This window comes from Bos mutus, chromosome 23 (assembly GCF_027580195.1).
Source record: "Bos mutus isolate GX-2022 chromosome 23, NWIPB_WYAK_1.1, whole genome shotgun sequence".
NCBI classification, from domain to species: Eukaryota; Metazoa; Chordata; class Mammalia; order Artiodactyla; family Bovidae; genus Bos; species Bos mutus.
In genome coordinates, this window is record NC_091639.1 from 23,927,760 (window position 1) to 23,942,761 (window position 15,002).

A 15,002-nucleotide genomic window follows, 5' to 3' on the forward strand; every position below is an offset into this window, starting at 1 on the left:
ATCTATTTCCCATGAAGTGATGGGACCAGATGCCATGATCTTTGTTTTCTGAATGTTGAGCTTTAAGCCAACTTTTTCACTCTCACTTTCATCAAGAGGCTTTTTAGTTCCTCTTCACTTTCTGCCCTAAGGGTGGTATCATCTGCATATCTGAGGTTATTGATATTTTTCCCAGCAATCTTGATTCCAGCTTGTGCTTCTTCCAGCCCAGCATTTCTCATGATGTACTGTGCATATAAATTAAAGAATTAAATATAAGTTAAATAATGTCTCACACTGAGTTACTAATCTTATTGGTAATGATTGCCTGTGTCTGACCACCACTCCTCTTTGCAGGAGCATTCCCACGGTCTTTCCAAATCTAAACATGCTCTCTACTCTGTCAGTGTGCAGCAGCTGCCCCACATTCCACAGCCTCTCACAGCAACTCTACTCTTTGATCTCAAGTTTTACCATGGAGAAGCTAGGATTTTATGAATCTCTTGCCAAGTTCAAGCCATGGAACTTCAAAGTCTAGACTGTCTCTCCAAGAGAACCAGCTTCCAAAGTAACTGAACAAGCTCTGCTGAAACCTCAAAGAAAAATGGCCCTCAGAAACAAAATTATGACCCTGTGGACTTGGATAATGCAAGCCTTCCAGACAGTGATGTGTGAGGTAGAAACACATGTAGCCTGATATGCCTTATCAGCTCTCAGTGTCCTTTCTGAGTCTTCTCACAAAGATGATAAAGGGGAAATGGGTTTTAATGCATATAGGATCCTGCCTTGTTGCTGTACTGTTTATAAGCTGGTAAGCCAAGAAGCTAGGGAATGGCTTAACTAAATGTAATTTCTTAAAAGAAAAAAAAAAAAAAAGCCCCAAGTGTCTCAGTATCAACTGTCTGAAGCTTTGTTCTCAATGGGGTGATAAAAGTGTGTGACATTTTTTCCTAATGAATTGGAAAATTAAAATATTTCACAATTTAAAACATGAACAATGCTTATTATTTTGGTTGTATTAAAAATGCTACTGTGACTTCCTATTAGATGTTCAATTTCTACACATTCTTATTGGTTAGTATTATTGAATGAAATATTGCCAAAGATATCTAAACTCATGATGTCTGTGTGCTGTAAAATTTATACTACGGTGTGGACAATTTTGAAATTATAGCCATTTTTGATGCTCTGGATCTCAAGGTGAGTGATGTGTCTTGTGTAGAGGATGTATGCTAATCCCAAGCTCCTGATTTATTCCTGTCCCCTCACCCCCAAGTTTCCCTTTGGTAACCATAAATTAAACAAATTTATTTTTTATCTTACCCTCTCCCTTGAGTTCTTTCTGTAGTTCTTTGTTTTTCATTCAGTTGGTGCTCAGGCTGTCTCTCTAGTCTAAATGGAATGCATTCATTATTTGGTCTCACAGAATCCCTTTTCTTGATTTTGGAGCAGTTATTTCAATTTACAGTTAGTCCTGACTACTTGATTGATGCCTGAGTTTCCTCCAGAGTATAAGTCTCATAAGGGACATGTATCCCCAAAGTCTGGGGTTATAGTTCCTGTTATATATGTCTAATTAATAAATATTTGTTGGATGAATATAAATTATCATTTTCCCTCCCTGTATACTCTAATAGAAGCTCAGCAAACTTGTAAGAGGAACTATGAAGAATGTTGGCGATGAAGAAAATTGTGAGAAAAGCAGGACATGAGGAGAATAATATGAGAAAAGAAGATGGTGAAAAGAAACTGAGGGAAAAAAGACAGTGGGGGCAAATTTTGAGGTAAAAAAGGCTGAGGGGAAAGTGTAAGCTCATAAGTCAGTGACAAGGAACTTATGAGAAGAGGAGACATTGAAGGGGAAATGTGAGAAGAAAATGAAGTGAAAAAGAAAACATGAAGGGAAAACGTGGTGAGGTGAAATTATGAGGAAAAGCCTCTTGAGGGAAACTTGCAAGAAAAAATTATGAGGAGAAACTGGGAGTAGAGAAATCAGTGAGGAAGAATCTTTGAAGAATGAAAGGATCTGAGGAGAAAGTTTGAGGAGAGGAGGCAGAGTAAAAACTTTGAGTGAGAACAGTCAGAGAGTACCATGATGACTGAATGCTGTGATAGAGAAAATTGATGGGGATGACATCAGAAACAACACCCAGTTGTGGATGTGACTGGTGATGGAAGTAAGGTCCGATGCTGTAAAGAGCAATATTGGGTAGGAACCTGGAATGTTAGGTCCATGAATCAAGGCAAATTGGAAGTGGTCAAACAGGAGATGGCAAGAGTGAACGTTGACATTCTAGGAATCAGCAAACTAAAATGGACTGGTATGAGTGAATTGAACTCAGATGACCATTGTATCTACTACTGTGGGCAAGAATCCCTTAGAAGAAACGGAGTAGCCATCGTAGATAACAAGAGTCCGAAATGCAGTACTTGGATGCAATCTCAAAAACGACAGAATGATCTCTGTTCATTTTCAAGTCAAACCATTCAATATCACAGTAATCCAAGTCTATGCCCTGAGCAGTAATGCTGAAGAAGCTGAAGTTGAATGGTTCTATGAAGACCTACAAGACCTTCTAGAACTAACACCCAAAAAAGATGTCCTTTTCATTGTAGGGGACTGGAATGCAAAAGTAGGAAGTCAAGAAATACCTGGAGTAATAGGCAAATTTGGTGTTGGAGTACAAAATGAAGCAAGGCAAAGGTTAATAGAGTTTTGCCAAGAGAACACACTGGTCATAGCAAACAGACTCTTCCAACAACACAGAAGAAGACTCTACACATGGACATCACCAGATGGTCAAGAGAGAAGTCAGATTGACTATATTCTCTGCAGCCAAAGATGGAGAAGTTCTATACAGTCAGCAAAAACAAGACCAGGAGCTGACTGTGGCTCAAATCATGAACTCCTTATTGCCAATTCAGACTTAAATTTAAGAAAGTAGGGGAAACCACTAGACCATTCAGGTATGACCTAAATCAAATCCCTTATGATTATACAGTGGAAGTGACAAATAGATTCAAGAGATTAGATCTGATAGAGTGCCTGAAGAACTATGGATGGAGGTTTGTGACATTGTGCAGGAGGCAGGGATCAAGACCATCTCCAAGGAAAAGAAATGCAAAAAGGCAAAATGGTTGTCTGAGGAGGCCTTACAAATAGCTGTGAATAGAAGTGAAAGGCAAAGGAGAAAAGGAAAGATATACCCATTTGAATGCAGAGTTCCAAAGAATAGCAAGGAGAGATAAGAAAGCCTTCCTCAGGGATCAATGCAAAGAAATAGAGGAAAACAACAGAATGGGAAAGACTAGAGATCTCTTCAAGAAAATTAGAGATACCAAGGGAACATTTCATGCAAAGATGGGCACAATAAAGGACAGAAATGGTATGGACCTAACAGAAGCAGAAGATATTAAGAAGTGGTGGCAAGAATACACAGAAGAACTATACAAAAAAGATCTTCATGACCTAGATAATCAAGATGGTGTGATCACCAACCTAGAGCCAGACATCCTGGAATTCGAAGTCAAGTGGGTCTTAGGAAGCATCACTATGAAGAAAGCTAGTGGAGGTGGTGGAATTCCAGTTGAGCTATTTTCAATCCTAAAAGATGATGCTGTGAAAGTGCTGCACTCAATATGCCAAGAAATTTGGAAAACTCAGCAGTGGCCACAGGACTGGAAAAGGTCAGTTTTCATTCTGATTCCAAAGAATGCTCAAACTACTGCACAATTGTACTCATGTCACATGCTAGCAAAGTAATGCTCAAAATTCTCCAAGCCAGGCTTCAACAGTATGTGAACTGTGAACTTCCAGATGTTCAAGCTGAATTTAGAAAAGGAAGAGAAACCAGAGATCAAATTGCCAACATTTGTTGGTTCATCAAAAAAGCAAGAGAGTTCCAGAAAAACATCTACTTCTGCTTTATTGACTATGCCAAAGCCTTTGACTGTGTGGATCACAACAAACTGTGGAAAATTCTTCAAGAGATGGGAATACCAGACCACCTGACCTGCCTCTTGAGAAATCTGTTTGCAGGTCAGGAAGGAACAGTTAGAACTGGACATGGAACAACAGACTGGTTCCAAATAGGGAAAGGAGTACATCAAGGTTTATATTGTCACCCTGCTTATTTAACTTATATGCAGAGTACATTACTGGGGTTCAGCCTCAGTTGGATCCAGGGATTCCCTCAGGATGATGGCGTCGGCGATTACAATAGCAAAGCAAAGAGATTTTAGAGGCTCATAACTGGTTTACGTGGAAAATCAATATAACCTGTGACACCAGGTTTGCTCTGACCATGGAGGCTGCAGGCGCTGCACCTTCTCAAGTGGGTCTTAGAAGCCCAGGCAAGTGGTCTCAGAGGACCTCTGCGCTCCAATTATTTTGGCCTGAAGGAAGATCAGAAGAGAAAAGGAGGAAAAGGAAACAAGAAAGAAGGACACGGGGAGACCAAGCTTTGAGCAAGGCCCATAGCTTTATTTTCAAAGGGAGCTTATATACCTTAAGTTGTGCATAGAGGATAATAGGGTGTGTAAAGTCATGCAGAGTCAGCTGTTTTTGATCCTTATCGAGACCAGGCTTTCTTTTCTGCAAACTTACCGTATACAAATGGTTTAGGTGATTTACATCATCTTCTGGCCAGAAGGCCTGTTAACATTTTATGACTCTGATAAAGGTTTGTCAACCATAAGACTTATTTTCTCTAAGAGTAATTATTTTAAAGTTTAGCGCCATCCTCCGAAGGTGTTAAAGTTGCATTCCTATAGGGCAGAGGTGCAGTGGGTTTACAACAAGGAAAGAATTTATTACCTTAAGGGTCTAAAGTTGTTAGCACCAAGGCCACTACTTATTTTTTCTATGTACCAACTATATTAATTAATACACTTCCGAGGATACAATACAGGGGATGTGGAAACTTGGCAGCAAGCATTGGCTCAACAATGAAATCTTCTACTAGTTCTAACAATTTCTAACTCTCCGAGAGGCTCTATACTATTTGAATATCTTAAGCTTCCCGTGCCTCTCGCAGTTGGGAGACTGTAAACAATCGTAGGCGTAGCTGTAGGAGTCCGGGTAAACCTGTCAGGCAAGTTAGAGAGCCATCTGAAGGGTTTGGATTGAAATACTCCTATTATGCCCAAGAGGCTAATTAGCTAGAGCTCTAAGTTGATTTCCTTCAGAGAAAGGTGGTCGGGGATAGCCTCCCGTTAATGTCAGAGGAGTTGGTGAAAGTCATAAAATAGTAAAACAGACAGATTCTGGTTTTGGGGTAGATGCTCAGGCAGGTCCAGGGGGTCCCTTGAGTCCTGACTCGCCTTTGCATATCAGGCCTCTCCGCATGACCTTTGTCATGGGTGGGAACTCCCGTGCTGGCTCCCGGCAGTACATCATGAGAAATGCCTGGCTGGATGAAGCGCAAGGTGGAATTAAGATTGCTGGGAGAAATATCAATAACCTCAGATATGCAGATGATATCACCCTTATGGCAGAAAGTGAAGAAGAATTAAAGAGCTTCTTTATGAAAGTGAAAGAGGAGAGTGAAAAAGTTGGCTTAAAGCTCAACATTCAGAAAACTAAGATCATGGCATCCAGTCCCATCTCTTCATGGCAAATAGATGGGGAAACAATGGAAATAGTGACAGACTTCATTTTTTGGGGGGCTCCAAAAATCACTGCAGATGGTGACTGCAGCCATGAAATTAAGAAACACTTGCTCCTTGGAAGAAAAGCTATGATCAACCTAGACAGCATGTTAAAAAGCAGAGATATTACTCTGCCAACAAAGGTCCATATAGTCAAAACTATGTTTTTCCAGTAGTCATGTATGGATGTGAGAGTTGGACTATAAAGAAAGCTGAGCACCAAAAAACTGATGCTTTTGAACTGTGGTGTTGAAGAAGACTCTTGAGAGTCCCTTGGACTGCAAGGAGATCTAACCAGTCCATCCTAAAGGAGATCAGTCCTGAATATTCATTGGAAGCTCTGATGCTGAAGCTGAAACTCCAATACTTTGACTACCCGATGTGAAGAACTGACTCATTGGAAAAGACCCTGATGCTGGGGAAGATTGATGGCAGGAGGAGAAGGGGACAACAGAGGATGAGATGGTTGGATGGCATCACTGACTCAATGGACATGGGTTTGAGCAAGCTCTGGGAGTTGGTGATGAACAGGGAGGCCTGGCGTGTTGCAAACCATGGGGTCACAAAACTTAGACATGACTGAGCAACTGAACTGAACTAAGGGGAAACTGGATAGGGATAAGGACTAAGGGAGGATGTATGAGGGAGTGGTCTGAGAGGAAAGTATGAGAAGAGAAGGCAGAGGGAATCCTTGAGGAAGAAGGCAGTGAGAAGGACAATTGTAGAAAAGATATCTAGAGGGAAACTGGGAAGGGAGAAGGCAGTGATGGAGAATCCTTGACAAAGGAAGGCAGTTATGGGGAAACAGAGGAGAGAAGTCAGTGAGTGGGCAATTGTGAAGAGAAAAGGTGATGAGGAAGAGGTTTTGAGAGGAAAAGTAGTGAGGGGGAAAAGGAAGAGAGAAAGTGAGGGAAAATAGTGAGGGGAGAAGGTAGAGATGGGGAAAACTAAGGAGACAACAGTGAGCAAGTAACTGAGGAGAGAATTTGGTGAGGGGAAACTGTTGGGGGAAAAAGATGGTTGGGGGAAACACATAGAAGCAGGTGGTGAGGGGGAACTATGAGGTGAAATGGTGGTAATGGAAATTGTGAGGAAATCAGATCATGAGGGGAAAATGTGTGTAAATAAGTTGGTCTGGGGTAACTGGGAGAGTTAAGTGAGGGAAAACTTTGAGAAGGAGCCTGAGAGGTAAGTGTGAGCTGATAAATTAGTGACTGAGAACATGTAAGAGGTGTAGGCATTCAGGTAAAACTTTGTTTTTGTTATGCTTTTATTTTATTGGAATGTAGTTGATTTGCAAATTTGTGTTATCTCCGGGTATACAACATAGTGATTCAGTTACACATGTACATATATTCATTCTTTTTAGATTCTTTTTCATACAGATTTTCACAGAATATTGAGATTTTCCTGTGCTACATGGTAGGTCTTTGTTAGTTGTTTATCTTTATTTTTTCTTTTTTAAATGTTTATTTAATGAATGACTGAATATATTTTTTGGCTGTGCCAAGTGTCTTGTGGGATCTTAGTTCCCTAACCAGGGATAGAAACTGCATTCCTTGCATTGGAAAGGAGGAGTCTTACCCACTGGACCCCCAGGAAAGTCCTTATCTTTTCAAAAATTTTATGTTTATTTATTTGTTTTTAGAAAAATTAATTTTATATTGGGGTATAGTTGATTAACAATGATGTTTTATTTTCAAATGTTCAGCACAGTGATTCAGTTATACATATACATGTACCTCTTCTTTTGCATATTCTTTTTCCTTTAGCTTATTGCAGAGTATTGCACAGAGTTTCCTGTGCTATACATTAGCTCCTTATTGGTTACTTATCTTATATATAGTAGTGTGTGTATGTTCATTTCTAGCTCCTGACTTATACTCCTTCCTCCCCACTTTGCTAACCTTAAGTTTATTTTTAATATCTGTAAATTTGTTTCTGTTTTGTAAACAAGTTCATTTGTATCTTTAAAAAAATTAAATTCCACATATGAGTGAAGTCATATGATATTTGTGTTTTTCTGTCTGACTTACTTCACTTAGTATAATAATCTTTAGGTCCGTCCTTATTGCTACAAATGGCATTATTTCATTCTTTTTTATGGCTGAGTAGTATTTCATTGGACTTCATTGAGTGGGATTACTGGGTCATATGGTAGTTCTATTTTTAGAGATATTATGACAAAGGAAGGCAGTTATGGGGAAACTGAGGAGAGAAGGCAGTGAGGGGCAAAGGTGAGGAGAGAGGGTTGTGAGGAAGGGGTTGTGAAAGGAAAAGTCAATGAGGGGGAAAGGAAGAGAGAAGGTGAGGGCAAACTGTGAGGGGAGAAGTAGTGAAGGGGAAATTGTGAGAGAAAAACCCAGTGAAGGGAAAACCTGAGAAGAGAAGCTGGTGAGGGGAAGAGTTAGAAGGGTAAGCAGTGAGGGGGACATATGTGAGGGGACAAGGCTATGAAGGTGGAACTGTGCCAGGAGAAGGCAGAGAGGGGAAACTGAAGAGAGAAGGTTGAGGAAAAACTATGATAATAGAAGGTGGTTAGAGGGCAACCCACTCCAGTATGCTTGCCTGGAGAATCCCAGGGATGGGAGCCTGGTGGGCCGCTGTCTCTGGGGTCACAGAGAGTCGGACACAACTGACGTGACTTAGCAGCAGTAGCAGCAGCAGAGGGAAACAGTGAGGGGAGAGGTGATGAGGAGGAATACGTGGGGAGGACACAGTCAGTAAGGGCAAACAGTGAGAAATAAAGGGCCTGAGGGGAAAGTGTGAGGAGAGAAGGTAGTGAAGGGAAACCGAGAGGGGAGAAAGTAATTAGGGGGAAACTGTGAGAGGAGAAAGTCCAAGGGAAAACGTGAAGAGAAAAAGTGGTGAGAGGGAAATACGTGTTGAAGGGGACAAAGAGGGGAGAGACTTTGAGGGAGAAACTGAAAAAAAGGTACTGAGAGGGAAAATGCATTGGAGAAGCTGGTGAGGAGGACAGTGAGGGGAGAAAGGAATGTGGGGAAACTGAAAATAGAAGATGGTGAGGGTGAAAGTGAAGGGAGAATTGGGTGAGGGGGAGACTATTATGGGTGAAGGCAGTGAGGGAGAAACTGAGGGGAGAGGAGGAGAAAAGAAATTGTGAAGGGAAAAGGAAGTGAGGGAGAAACTGTGAGAGGAAAAGGGAGGGGAAAATTTTGAGAGGAGAAGGCAGGGAAGGGGAATGTAGGGGGTGAGATTATGAAGGGGAAATTGAGAATGTGATGAGTATAAAGTACAAGCAGAAAAGGCAATGTGGAGAAATTATTACCGAACCAAACTTGGGTTCACTTGCCAATGCAGTAAAGTCAGTCTACTGACACCGGGTTGTAGTGAAGGAAAGTGCAACTTTTATTGTAGGGTGAGGTACAGGGAGTTCCAGACTGCTTGTACTCTAAAAGCTGTATTCTCAGATGGTTCAGCAGTGCATTTTTATTTTTTTGATTTATTTTAAAATTTAATTATTTTTGTCTGTACTGGGTCTTCGTTGCTGTGCAGGCTTTTCTCTAGTTGCCGCGAGCTGGGGCTACTCTTCGTTGTGGTGCGAGGGCTTTTCACTGCAGTGGTGCCTCTTGTGGAGCACAGGCTATAGGGTGTGAGGTGTGAGGGCTTCAGTAGTTGTGGCACACGGGCTCAGTAGTTGCAGCTCCTGGGCTCTAGAGCACAGGCTCAATAGTTGTGGAGCATGGGCCTAGTCACTCTGTGGCATGTGGGATCTTCCCAGTCTAGGGATGGAACTTGTGTCTCCTGCATTGGCAGGGGGATTCTTTACCACTGACTTACCAGGAAAACCCAGCAAATCATTTTTAAAGGCAAGCTGAAGGATGGGCTTCCCAGAGTGTGGGATCAGCTGCTGCCCGATTCTCTGACTGGTAGATGGTGTGGTAAGGGCGCAGTGCCATATTATCAATCCTTAGGCGCCAGTAGGTCTGGGGGCTATTGGGCTCAAGGTTGTCAAATAATTAATTTCTTTGATTTGGTAGGGTTTCTCCATCTGTAAGGAGAAGGCAATGGCACCCCACTCCAGTACTCTTGCCTGGAAAATCCCACGGGCAGAGGAGCCTGGTAGGCTGCGGTCCATGGGGTCGCTAAGAGTCGGACACGATGAGTGACTTCACTTTCACTTTCCACTTTCATGCATTGGAGAAGGCAATGGCAACCCACTCCAGTGTTCTTGCCTGGAGAATCCCAAGGACAGGGGAGCCTGGTGGGCTGCCGTCTATGGGGTCGCACAGAGTCGGACACGACTGAAGTGACTTAGCAGCTCCATCTGTAAAATAACTTAGGAATGTCCATCAGATATTATTACCAAGATACTTCAGAGAGGAACTAAAGCACAGGACAGGGTCAGAGGTGTCTATCTAGGAAGTCCCCGTAGTGTCCTGCTGCTGCTGCTCAGTCGCGTCAGTCGTGTCCGACTCTCTGCGACTCCATAGACGGCAGCCCACCAGGCTCCTCGGTCCATGGGATTCCCAGGCAAGAACACTGGAGTGGGTTGCCATTGCCTTCTCCGTAGTGTCCTGCAGGGTTACAAAACTGAGATGGAGAAGGCTGTGACGGAGAAACGGAGGACAGAAAGTGGTGAAAGGAAATTTTAAGGGCAAAAGATGGTGAGAGGAAAACTGAGGGGAGAAGGCAGTGATGGGAAAATGGAAATGAAGGGGCTTGAGAAGAAATTATGAGGAGAGAAGGCTGTGAGGCAAAACTGTGACGGGAGAAAGCAGGGAGGGGGAAACTGAAGGGGGAAGGTGTTGAGGATGAAACTGAGAGCAGAGGGTGGTGTCAGGAAAATGAGAGGAGAAGGCGGTGAAGGGGAAACCGAGGAGACAAAGGCGATGAGGGAAATAGGGTGAAGACGAGAAAGTGTGACGAGAAAGAAATCAAAGCTGGAAACTGAGAGGAGAGGTTAACGTCAGGGATAGTAAAGGGTGACGCAAGCCCCGCACAGGACGACGCAAGGTCGGCAAGGTAAGGAGGAGCCTGACAGGAAGACGCAAGGTCGGCAAGGTAAGGAGGAGCCTGACGCAGAGGAGCCCGGCAAGGGGCCAGGTAAAAGCTGTAGTTGAGAACCCCAGAAAGAGCTCTACCCGGAGCTGCCGCAACCTGAGACTGTTGTTCCCCGCCGGTTTGTCCGAGCTCTGCTCGTGTGATTAGGAGGATGCCTTCGGGATCTTGCTCCTTAGACCCACCACCGAAAAGAGCCTTGGCTTTGTAAAGGAATTCTCTGAAGGATCAGCCTCAGGAAGAGAGATTGCGCTCGCCTCTTCCAAAGAGCTAAGTTCCTTTCCCACCACTTTCCATCTCTCATATACACTGGTATGTCACAGTTTGGCTGAAACCTGAACAAATACAATGCGTTTTGACTTGTACTTTCCCCGAGAACAGCAGGTATATGATCCGTTTTGCGGCTTTTCCTTTCTCCCGTCCTTCTTAAAATCTTTTTGTTTTGAATTAATTTAAGATTTACAAGTAGTGGCAAAAATCGTGTGTTCAAAACAAAGAAGCAAACAAACCACCCCCCGCTCCCCAATTGCCGCTTCGACCCTACCACCCCTCACCCCTCGGCAAAGTAGTCTTCACCCATCTTTCCCCAGTGATAGCATCTTACATAATCATAGATTTTTCAAAATCAGGAAACCGACATTGGAATAGTATTATTAAGTAAAACTACAGAACTTGTTCAGATTTCACCAGTTTTTATATACTCTTTTTGAATCTATAGTATATGAAATTTTTTCACATATGCAAGTTTATGAAATTATCACTGCTATCAGAATACAAAATAGTTTTATCATCACAAAGACTTTGCCTCAGTCTATGTTCTTTTTTAGTTAGACCTTCCCCCAACTTTAACCCTAGACAACCACTGACTTGTTCTCAATTTGTCACTTCAAGAGTGTTATAAATAGAATCATACATGTATAACTATTTGAGATTCAAACAGCATAACACCATGGAGGGCCAACCAGATTAGTGTTTGGGTAGTAATTTGTTCCTTTTTTGATGGTTTATGGCATTTCCTTGTATGAATATGCCACATTTTGCCATATACCATATACATTTGCTCATTGAAGGACCTTTGGATTGTTTCCTGCTTTAGCCTGTTAGAAATGAAGCTGCTATGAGTATTCCTGTACAGTTTTTTTTTGTGGACATTTAGCCTAGACATTTCTCTAGGCTAAATATCCAGAAGTATGATGGTGACTAGATTATATAGTCAGTGTAAGTTTTGCTTTATAAGAAACTGACAAGCTGTTTTCCAGAGTTGCTGTGTTATTTTACAGTCCCATAGCAACGTATAAAAGATGCAGTTGCTCTAATTGTTGTAACAGTTGGAATTAAAAGTACTTTAAAAATTTTAGCCAGTTTGTAGATCTCTAGTGCTACTTCATTATGTTTAAATTTGCATGTCTTAATGTCTGATGATGCTGAATATCTTTTCCTCTGTTTCCTCTTTGATGAAATGTCTATTCAAATCTTTTATTCAGTTTTTTTATGGGATTGTTTGTTTCCTTACTGTTGAATTTAGAGAGTTCTTGATACTTTCTGGAGATAAGTCATTTGTTCAGTCTGTGTTTTGCAAATATTTACTCCGAGTCTGTTTCTTGTATTTTTTCATCTTCTCATCAGGAAGTTTTTTTTTAACTTTTTATTTTGTATTGGAGTATAGCTTATTAACAATATTGTGATAGTTTCAGATGCATAGCAAAGCTACTCAGTCATACCCATACATGTATCTGTTCTCTCCCAAACTCCTCTCCCATCCAGGCTGCCACATAACATTAAGCAGAGTTCTCTCCTCAAGAAGTTTTGAAAATCAAAGTTTTGAATTTTGAAAGAGTCCAGTTTATCTAATTTTTCTTTTATGGATTGTTAACATGGCTTTTATGGCTCTTTTATGGATTGTTAGCATGGCTTTTATGTTGTATCTAAGTTGCAATATTTTTCCTCTTATATTTCCTTTTAACACTTTTAGTTTACATTTTAGATTTAGATTTATGATCAATTTTGATTTAATTAAAAAATAAAGTGTGAGATTTAAGTTGCAGCTAATTTTTTTTGTTTGGTAGAAGTCCAATTGTTTCAGTCATACCATTTATTGAAAATGCCATTTTGAAAGGATCCAAAATCGCCACTGAATTGCTCTTGATTCTTCTTCTGTGATCTCAATTCTGTTGGTAACCCTATCCAGTGATTTTTCATTTTGGTTATTTTATTTTTTAGTTATAAAATTTTTATTTGCTTTTTCAATTACCAATCCCATGGATGACAAGTTTATATCTACAGTTCAGACATCTTTGAGATTCTTACCCCTTTATCAATTGCCTATTTGATATTTCCTCCTGAAAGGCACATCAAGCTCAATGTATACAAAATGGAAATATCTCCTAAATCTATCCATTTCTATCTCCACTAACACCACAAGGTTACCTTCATCTTTCATAGGATTGTAGTCACATCCGATTTGGTCTTCTCATACCACTTTGGCCCTTCTTCAAACTCTCATTCACTTGCAGTTAGAGTTATTTTTGGTTCAAAATGCAAATCTAATTATGTCTCACTAAAAACCTTTTTGTTGGTTTTCAATTGGTCAAAGATTAAAGACAAAATTTAACATGTCCTAAAAGGCTCTAAATAGTGTACCTTCTGGCCTGCTTCTCCAGCTTTGTTTTGAATTATCTTCACTATTGGTTTTTGTGCTCTGGACACACAGGGCTTCTGTCAGTCCCTGTTACTGTGTGTGTGCTCATCAAGATGCCTTTGCAGTCCTATCCTACTCTTCTCTTTCTTCTGTTTCTAATGCTTCCTATTCCTCTTTTAGTTCTCAGTTTAAGCAGTACTTTGTTCTTTTTTAATAAGTCTCTTAAAATTAAAAAAAATTGAAGTATAATTGATTTACAATGTTGTGTTAGTTTCATGTACAGCAAAGTGATTCAGTTCTACATATATGTATATATATATATATTTTTTTTCATATTCCATTATAGTTTATTACAAGATACTGAATATAGTTCCATGTGCTATACAGTAGAACCTTGTTTATTTTATGTATAGTAGCTTGTATTTGCTAATCCCAAACCCCAAATTTATCCCTCCCTGCCCCTTTCTGCTTTGATAACCACAAGTTTGTTTTCTCTGTCCCTGAGTCTATTTCTGTTTTGTATACAAGTTCATTTGTATCATATTTTAGATTCCACAAATGATATTTGTCTTTCTCTATCAAGCAGTGCTTTATTAAGATTATGCCTTCCTTGACCTAGTTGACTTGGTAGAAATCTTCTATTACAGGTAATTTTAAGAATGATACTTATTAGAATTGCAATTTTACATGTTTTATTATTGGATTAATGTCTTTCTACTTGGAGTAAGTTTCCATGAGGGCATGAATTACAGCTTGGCATGTAATAGGCATTTGATATGTTTGCTCAATGAGTCAATCAAAATGGAGTACTAAAGTATATAGTTGGAAATATAAGCTTGGATCTCACAGAATTAAAAAATGAACTCTACATTGGCCTTATAATGGTTATTGTAGAAAGTCTCTCAAATGCAGTATAATTATTATAGGGATAGTGCAAAGCCATTATTGATTACGTTTCAATGGTTCACAAACAATTTAGTATCTTTCTTTCTCTGGATTCCCCTTCTTCGATCATGGTGCCATCATCTTTTCAGTTATCCAGTGTCAAAAAACCTGGGGTCCTCTTTGAGTTTATCCATGTCATATACATTCCGTTAGTTGTCAAAGTAAGTTCATTTCTTTTTCAAGATGATTCTCACATCTATTTCTTTCATTTTATCTCATCACTTCCAAATTAATTTAGGGTCTTATCTTTTTATGGCTATGTCACTACAATATGTGCTTCCCTGGTGGCTCAGTGGTAAAGAATCTTGCTACTCAGGTGGCACTAGTGGTAAAGAATCTGCCTGCCAATGCAGGAGACATGAGATGTGGGTTTGATCTCTGGGTTGGGAAGATCCCCTGGAAGAGGGCATGGCAACACACTCCCGTATTCTTGCCTGCAGAATCCCATGGACAGAGGAGCATGGGAGCTATAGTCCATGGGGCTGCAAAGAGTCACTTATGACTAAAGCAACAGCATGCATGCATGCACCAATGCAGGAGATGTGGGTTTGATCCCTGGGTCGGGAATATTCCCTGGAGAAAGAATGGCAACCCATTCTTGCCTGGGAAATCCTATAGACAGAGGAGCCTGGCAGGCTACAGTCCATGACACCATGAAGAGTTGGGCACAACTTAGTGACTAAACAGCAACAGCAACAACAGTCACTGCAGTAGTCTTCTACTGATCTCTCAGCTTCCTTTCTCTTGTCCAAACTACCAAATTACTCTT